An 8,876-nucleotide genomic window follows, 5' to 3' on the forward strand; every position below is an offset into this window, starting at 1 on the left:
ATATATATATATATATATATATATATATATATATATATATGTGTGTGTGTGTGTGTGTATTATGAAAGTCAAGTGTGCATGTGCATCATGGAATGATGAATTACGAGTTTGCCGTGCTTCATATAAAAACAGATACAAATACGAAGACGGCAAGACGTTTCTTCATAAGCATGTAAATAATATTCTGATTCTGAATCTGTTGTGTTTAACATAGCTTAAAGAGCTTAAAGAAATGTATATACATGTATAAACTTCGATAGAACTCGTAACCAAAGTAGCAATCTGGAACACTAATTAAGTTACACAATCGCGTGAACAGGGAAATATCTTAATGACCTTCGAAAAATGGGTGTGTCGCACAACAATTTATAAGTAATTTTTGTTTCAAGCCTATAAATTTCAATTTGTACGTGCACATGTGTGTGTGTATGTGTGACTGTTTGTGTGCTTGTATAATATAAAAAAAAAAGACCCCTTAGTCATGCCCATTGATTTTCTAAAGGTGTAAACAATAACGCACACAAAATGAAGGTGAAAAACACGTAAGTGTGCTTTGTCGTTGCCGTTTTTTGGTGTCTACCTTTTCAAACTCTTTATGACGTTTGCATTATCCTTGCACTTATATATAGGCAAGTATGTGCGTATATATGTGTGTGTGTAGTTGTAAACATTTGCATACAATTGGGTGTGAAAAACTCTACTATGCATTGATATTTAATAATAAGATGAAGAAAAAGAAGAAAAGGTAGATGAGGAAGAAGAAGAAAAAGAACAAGAAGGTTAATAACAACAAGAACAACCACAACAATAATAGCGATGATCACAATAACAATAATTATTAAAATATAACTTAGGCAAAGCTTTTCATCGCATCGTAAGTTAATTTCAATTAACATTGAGAAAGACCTAAGAGCGGTGAGTGCAGGTGGAGGTATCTGTTTTTCTTTTTCTCTTCTAAAACTCGAAAGAAAAACTTTAATTACTTCGCAGAAGACTGTAAATTGTTGCAAACAGCGTTATTTTGTTCAGAGATGAACGGAAAAAAATCACACGTACACATACATACATACATACATACATACATATATAAATAACTAACTTGTGCACATACACTCGTTTTCATTTCTTTTTTTTTTAAATATTTTTTTTTTCGGAAGAAAACTGTATGTCGAACATGTTTTTTTCCTTTCTTTCTTTTTTTTCTTTTTGTTGAGCGTTTCTCGCAGTAAACATCTATAGGTAGCAGTATATAGCAGGTTAGTGCTAATGGTATATGCATACATTTACGTGTGCGTGTGTGCGTTTAGATTGCTTTATTATGTGTATATACATGCATACATATGGCTGTGTGTGTGTACGGCTTGTGTGTATAGGTATTTTTGTTAGTTTTTCCTTTTATTTTTGATTTTTTTAATCTCACAGCAGGCGTTTTCATTCGTTTTATGGAGTATTTGTTTTGAACGCTTTTTCCTTTTTTTCTTAACACACAATACAACTAACTGCCTTACAATAATTTCTTTAGGTTTTAATAAATTTTTCCTTGTTTTCCTTTTGTTTAATTCAAATGATATTCTTTTATCTTTCTTTCCTTTTTTATACGTTATCATCACTTAACAAACTTGACTGAGAAACATGAAATTTTTAATAATCGAAATTTGTGCATTTATTTCTCTTCTTTTTTTTTTTTTTCTTTTTTTTTTCTTGCTTGCTGTGGCAATTTCACTCGCGTTGCAGCTTCCTAAAATTTTCATAAAACGCTTACAGCGCCCAACGACGTTCTCGTTATGACTGATTTTCACCACTAAAAAGTCAAAAGCTATGTCGAGCGAGCAACCGTTACGTTGTGAGAATCATTTTCTTATAACGTTAAACCTCATGCATCTCATCAAATCAATGAAATCTCCTGCTCTAGACGGCACTTTGCTTATGATAGTAGTATGTACATCCTAACCGATACTGGATATGGTGTTCGTTTTGTGCTTTATAGGCTTCGGCAATTCGGGAGCGTGCGCTTTTCAAAGGAGTCAAGCAAAAAAAAAAAAAAAAAAAAAAAAAAAAAAAAGGAAAAAGAAAAGCAGAACAGAACGAGAGCTAAATAAATGTGAAAATGAGCGTATGTTCTCTGTGCTTACACATTAGCAGTTTGCAGTTGAAACGACAGACACATCGTAGTTGTTGAGTAGTAACACCGTGTAAACTTTAATTTACGTAAGCATAGCAAAGCTTGTTTTTCAGAGTTTGCTAACCGTAATAATTTCACTCTCCTAACGCCAGTTTCACATGTGCATTCCAATCATTGCAAAATTGCTTATATTTTATCAAAGAACTACGCCAGAGCAAACTATATTTATAGGTATTTGTATATATATATATTTGTGTGCGTGTGTTTGTGTGTTTGTATATGCATATGCGTTTTTCTCATTTCGAAAAATTACTAAAGTAATTTGAAATGATGCTGATGATGCTGATGATGCTGATGATGCTGCTAAATGGGGTAGTATGAGAGTGAGAGGTAGATAGATAGATAGATAGATAGATAGATAGATAGATAGATAGATAGGAAGAGAGAGAGAGAGAGAGAGAGAGTGTGAGAGAGAGGGAGAAAGAGATCTTTTTATTTGCTAAAAACATTGATTTCTACACCATATGTATATATTTATGTTTGTATGTACTTATGACGTCAGTATTTCAAATGAATTTTCATCTGTGAGATACGTCAACAAGATAACAAATTTACTTAGATACATACATACATACATACATACATACATACATGCATATATACTGAAGGAAGTCCAACTTCGACTCTCATATCTATATGAATGCAAATTACTGTGAACAGGTCTCTCCTTTGCTCTATGAAAGTCGTCAGATGATAACGCGATTGATTTTCTGCAAACTTTAATTATTTAATTGGTAACGATGCTGTTAAGGTGCTGCTCTTCACCACTTTTGAGAGCGTATATATAATCGTATGTATGTACATGCATACTTACAAACGTACATATATATAACTTTGTACCGTACAATAGCGAAAGCTTGTCTTATAGATCTTTCTGGGTCAAAGCTTTTCTTTCAAATTTTGTTTGACTTTTGATACACAAACACAAACAATATATACAATTATAATAGAGTCAACAAATGTTAGCCTGCATTATAAGATATATATGAACATTTTGCAGAGAATGGAGTTAATACTTTGGACATGGTATAGTATTGAGAAACTAAATGTTATTTGGTATATTGCATTGGTATACATATGCAATGTATACTTATATATGCATATACGTATATTAATATATATACGTATATTATATATATATATATATATATATATATATATATATATATATTGTTATTGTGTGTGCACATTATATTATATTTCTACGCCGACAACTAACTTCATAACTTTTGTTAAAAATGTCAACGAGAGTTCTCTCTCATAGTCAGCTTCTCGCGGCCTGAGGCGTTCAAAGTGGAAAGAGATGTGAATATTTCATTTCATTTAAAGTATTTACGAAAGACAAGAAAAGGAAAAATTAAAAACAACAATAATAAAAACTCTTAACGTAAGGTGTCTCATGTTTATCAACGCATTACTATTCCTTCACGTTTTACGTCAGCAAATTTTTGCACCTAAGGCCAGGACTTTAATGCAATTACTTTGCAACGTTATACGCAACCCAATGCAATTTGCTTTCTTTTTCTACTTTATAATATTAAAGATGTTATGGTTGCTGTACTGCTGTCATCGCAATTACATATATAAATTTTAGCAGTCGTTCCTTCTTTATTGAGCCTATGAAAGCAAGAACAATAATAAGAAAAACAAAATTAAATGAAAACTGATATAACGAGAAGTTTTAACATGTGTCCAAAATGTAGCATTGCCGACAATTGAAACACCACTACCACCACCACCACCACCACCACCACCGCCAACAATTGCCAGACATAGTCATGTGATTTATGTATGCATGCATGCATGCAGTGCTGCAAACATATGCAGTACATAGGACTATATGTATATGTATATAGTTATTATATGATATAAGCTGCTGAGAGCTTTCCCTTTGTCATTGGGTGTGCATATGTATATGTTTACACTACACCAACAGCATTAATAATTTAAATGGATGACAAAGCAGCCAGCAATGGAGGAGATATATATCCCTTGCAAATGGATTTATGAAAACTGAGAGGGAAAAAAGTTATAAAATTGTCGGTTTATAATTATGCTTAAAGCAATTTTGTGTACATATGCATAGGATGGATCATCAATTAAGAATTTAAATGAAACTTTTTCTATTATATGGGCACTTATGACACTGTTAATGAATGCAACAATAAATTATAAGTTTTAGAGAATAAGTGGCCATCTGATATAAGCTAATAAATAACAAAGCCATATTCCACCTATGGCCATTATACTTGTCACCCATGCTGCATAAGTATGCAATGCAATGCACTATACATAGATAAGTTGGAGGTTTTCAAAATTGTGTACGACTGTGATTTAATCATTGAAACGATTGCAGTAGTTGACAATCAAGTATTGTTTGCTATCAATCAGAAATGCGAGCTAAGTGTTCAATTTTTTCTACCTCTTCACTCTATATCAGAGACTTATTTATTTATGTCTTTGAACTCGAAATTATTTTACTAAAGTTTATTCATTATTATTATTATTATTATTATTATTATTATTATTATTATTATTATTATTATTATTATTATTTTTGTAATGTAACGAGAAACGAGTTTCGTCCACAACTACTGTGCAAGAAGAAAGTTGGCGAAATATTTTATAAATTAATTTAAATTGTAGTGCAGTTCCATAGATACTTTGTTTATATTTTATGTAAAACTGTATTTTGCTTGTTCATCTTTAATTGTTGCTGCTACGTGAACACCAACTCTGTGGTGCATCATACAGATATGCAGAGAGACGGTTTAAAGGAAAATATAAAATCGCTCGCCCACCAACAAATGATTGAATAATTCAATTTAAAGGCCGTCGCAAAACGATCTCCCAAAAACAAGATTAAAAGCGTTCAGGTTCGTTTTCGGGAAGAATGTTTGTTACGTCCCACCTCAGAGATATTTATAAAAACTACATACACTACATACACTAATAGTAAAAAATGTCAAAAAACTAACTAAGGGCTAACATTGCAACACTGTAACGCCATTTGTATGGTACGAGGAAGATAGATAGCACATCAGTAATATTCCTTAAGAACTAGAGAGCACCGCGACTATTGCGGCAAGTCACAAACAATTTAAGGGGCTCTCCGACCAATAGCGTGACTGGTCCATACGCGATAGAAAAAAACAAAAAAAAAAAACAAAAAATTCCTATGTCTAACAGCTATGTAGGAGAATTTAAAAAATCTTGATTTTTGTACGATTGGCGCACACTTGAATGGAATAGTTCAATGTTCGACCAACACAGAAGGCGCTCTCTCATTATTATAATAAGAAATGTTTTAATTAATTTGGCAAAAAAAATCCTACACATCTCGCTACAGAGTGTTATTTGAAAGATGCCGGAAAACCGTGAAAATGGTTGCAATTACTGCTGCTGCTAAACGCTTTTAAGGTTTTCCAATACGTTAAAGACCTGCCTTAAATTATTAAAATATTCTTATTCATTCATTGTCCTCAACAACGAGGTTTTTAACCTCGAATGTGCCTGTTTGGCTGCGTCTGTCGCAGGTTCTAAATTTTACATGTTCCTAAATGATGGAGTATCGTAAGCAATATCAAAAAACTTCTTCTTAAACCTTGAATTACTTTGCAAAAACATTGAAAGCTTTCGAAGCACTCTCAACTCGAAGCACTATCCAACGGTTGTCGCAGCGAAGCTACATTAATGCATGTTTGTGCGTGAACCATTTTAAATGAAGTTCTGAACTTCCGAACCTGTTGTAAAGAAATCTCTTGGCAATTATTAATTAACAAGTAAAACATATTCCAACTTTTATATCTGAGCTTATGTTTGCTAGAGATTTTAAGTTATTGGATTTCACGTCAAGTGTGGTCATTTTCTTGGGACAGTCTCTCTTGTTTTCACAACTGACACATGGCCATCAACTGAACATTTTTATGCTAATTTCTCTTCTCTTTTTCTTTCTTTTTTTATCTAATATGATGAGAATTTCATGCTAATCAAGAATAGATATAATACCTAGATCTGAGTGTTATAAATTCAAAGACCAATCTTGTATGCCTCGTATTGTGTAGATTGTACGGTAAAGTGAAGATGCGCACGGTACGCATCATCGTCGAATACTCTATATAATGTGTATATGCATATTTATAAAACTTAGCAGCGCCGTCCAAGTAATTGCCCAAACTAAGCGTTACGTGTATGCACACCATACGGTTATTTGGTTCTTGTCGTAATTTCAGATCAATCCAGCAGATTTTCGAACATGATATAAAGTAATTATAATATTTAGAAGAGCAAAAAATACAAGTGAATTGGTAATGTGTTAAAATATATATTAATATATCAGTGACAATCGGAAAGAAGTAAGGAGGTGAGTGATGGTCGCAGTCTAGTGCCGAATCGATAACGTTATGCATATACTAACTGAGCGTTCACTACAGTTACGAGCAAAGTAAACTTTACAGCGAGATTTCAGGCCGCGGACACTGAATTGGCAGTCGCGACTCTTACCTACTCGGCTACTTAGTGCAACCGTAGAGTTGTAAAGGAATTCAATCTGATGAAAATTATAAGAAGAAAATAGAAATCTAAAGTTATGCTTCTCCACAATGCGTGAGATCGTAACAGTAATTCTAACAGATAAACGTAATTTAATTGGGTTTGATTTTCGTGTTGATCATGCATAGACACTCACTCACATGGTAACAATGCGTGTTAAGTAAAAATATATTCCCAGAACTCTTGAATATATAATCTATGCAGGTACATAATCTTGATTGACGTTAAGCTACAGTTGAATATGAAGTTTTTCTTCTATAATCGAATATCGAATATTATTCTATGGGTACACATTATTATCATTATTATGTATTATGGGATTTAATTGCAAGATGAAAACGTTGTAAGTTTTATTTTTACATGAATGTGTTAAGCAACTCGAATTAAACTGAGTATGTCTTCTTTTCAGGTATATCTTGATCAATTAGTGGTTACTCTATGCGCTTCTTCTACTTAATGTTAACTTATTATCCGATTAGTCGACTTATTGGTCGGTCACTAAAGTTGTTTTAAATTATCCTCATTCATAGTCATTTTCAACAATATGTAACAGGCTTTTGCAAAAAAGATTTTAATAAGAAGCAGAAGGCTATGGCATCTTAGAAAATTCCAATCAATTGTTTGCTTGACATTTAATTGCGATCGTTCTATGCCCCCGAGGCTTATGGGTATGTATTTCCTAAAGTATTTTTGATTTTTGAAAGCTAATAAGTCACTGCATAAATTTATGCGTACACATCAAACATGCATATTAAATAAGCACACAGACGCGGTACATGTATTTGTTATAATAATAAGCAAAAGTCTTCATTTGGCATAAGAACTTGTCTACAACGTTGGTCAACAATTCTCGGGACTGGCATAAAAAATCTGTTTCTAAAAAATACGCTAGTGGCCTTAGGAAGGCTCATCCACTCTCATCCATTTTCAGAAGCAATGGCGATATCAATGATCCTCAACGTAGCAGACGCACAAAAGGGAGGCAGTTGCATCTGAAAACCTCAGAGGAAACCTAGAAACTAGTGCTCATAATCGAAATGTAAAGTTGCGAAGGATATCTTCCAGTGCGAGAAATATGACAAGACACTCTATTCTTATTACATTTCCATGAAATTTCAAACATAAAGGAATCATTTTTGAAGTGTGTACCAAATTTACGCACAGTGTAACAAATAAATCGTAGAATTGCATGATTGGAACTGCCACACATACCAGACGAGTAATACTATCGCACAGCCAGCGTTTATTACCTGTTTGAAAATCTCCAAAAGATGCTTCAGGTAAGAAGATTTTAAACAAATGTAGAAGGAATTGCGAAAATTGTGGCAGTTTTTGGAATGTTTTTTGATAAACTGTTTTATGAAAAACGCGTCGAAATGTTGGGGAAAGCGTTGAACTTAAAAGAGAAACATAGTTCGAGGAATCGCTGACCGATATGCGATTATACGTTAACAAGGTGGAACTTTAGCACATTCATTGGAAAACATTGGAATGTGTAAAGCATTTTATTTGGCAGTCAACTTGTAATTGCCCTCAGTTATAAGTATTATAAGTAGGCGCCCTAGATGCCTAAGGAAAGCTTCTTCCGTTCTGCTCTTTCTCTTTTCGTGTGTTCCTCTCTTTATTCTTCTGTTGAGTGTTAATTGTAGCTCCTTCCTGTTGTCTTAATACGTCGGAGAATCTCGCTTAATCAAGAGTCAGTGAATAAGCCCTTCAAAATGTTCTCCTAGCTTTCCTTACTTTCTACTGATAGCGTGGCCTCATTGCTTGCTTGTTTTATTATTTTCACAATAATAATAAATAATATTGTTAGAGAGCCTTATTTCCCACTATCTCAATAGTGGATAGAGTTGGTTCACTTGTATCGCTGAGCAGCTTAAGTGCAACGCATAATAATTGCAGAAGTGAAAATCGGCAGGAATTTCTTTTACGCTTGCTACTATCATTAACTGAAGTTTGTTTTGTTCCAAGACTTAAGGGACTGTAAAGTATTTGTGCCCGCTGCTCATTGAATGTCAATTATGTTCCCTTCAATATTAAATATTAGTTCTTTTTTTGTCGTTTTTTTTTTTGCAGCAGCAGCTGTCAAATTCTTCTTGCATTGTATTAACTTATGCACAATTGAATCGCACCACATCATAAA

General features: G+C 33.2%; 1 protein-coding gene across 6 annotated transcripts in view; it reads right to left on the reverse strand.

The window, feature by feature from the left end:
* The window catches only part of LOC119631750, a 71,254-nt gene that overhangs the window by 46,358 nt on the left and 16,020 nt on the right, over positions 1-8,876 (reverse strand). The gene's annotated exons all lie outside the window — the stretch shown is intronic.

Source organism: Glossina fuscipes, unplaced genomic scaffold, assembly GCF_014805625.2.
Source record: "Glossina fuscipes isolate IAEA_lab_2018 unplaced genomic scaffold, Yale_Gfus_2 1, whole genome shotgun sequence".
Taxonomy (NCBI): Eukaryota; Metazoa; Arthropoda; class Insecta; order Diptera; family Glossinidae; genus Glossina; species Glossina fuscipes.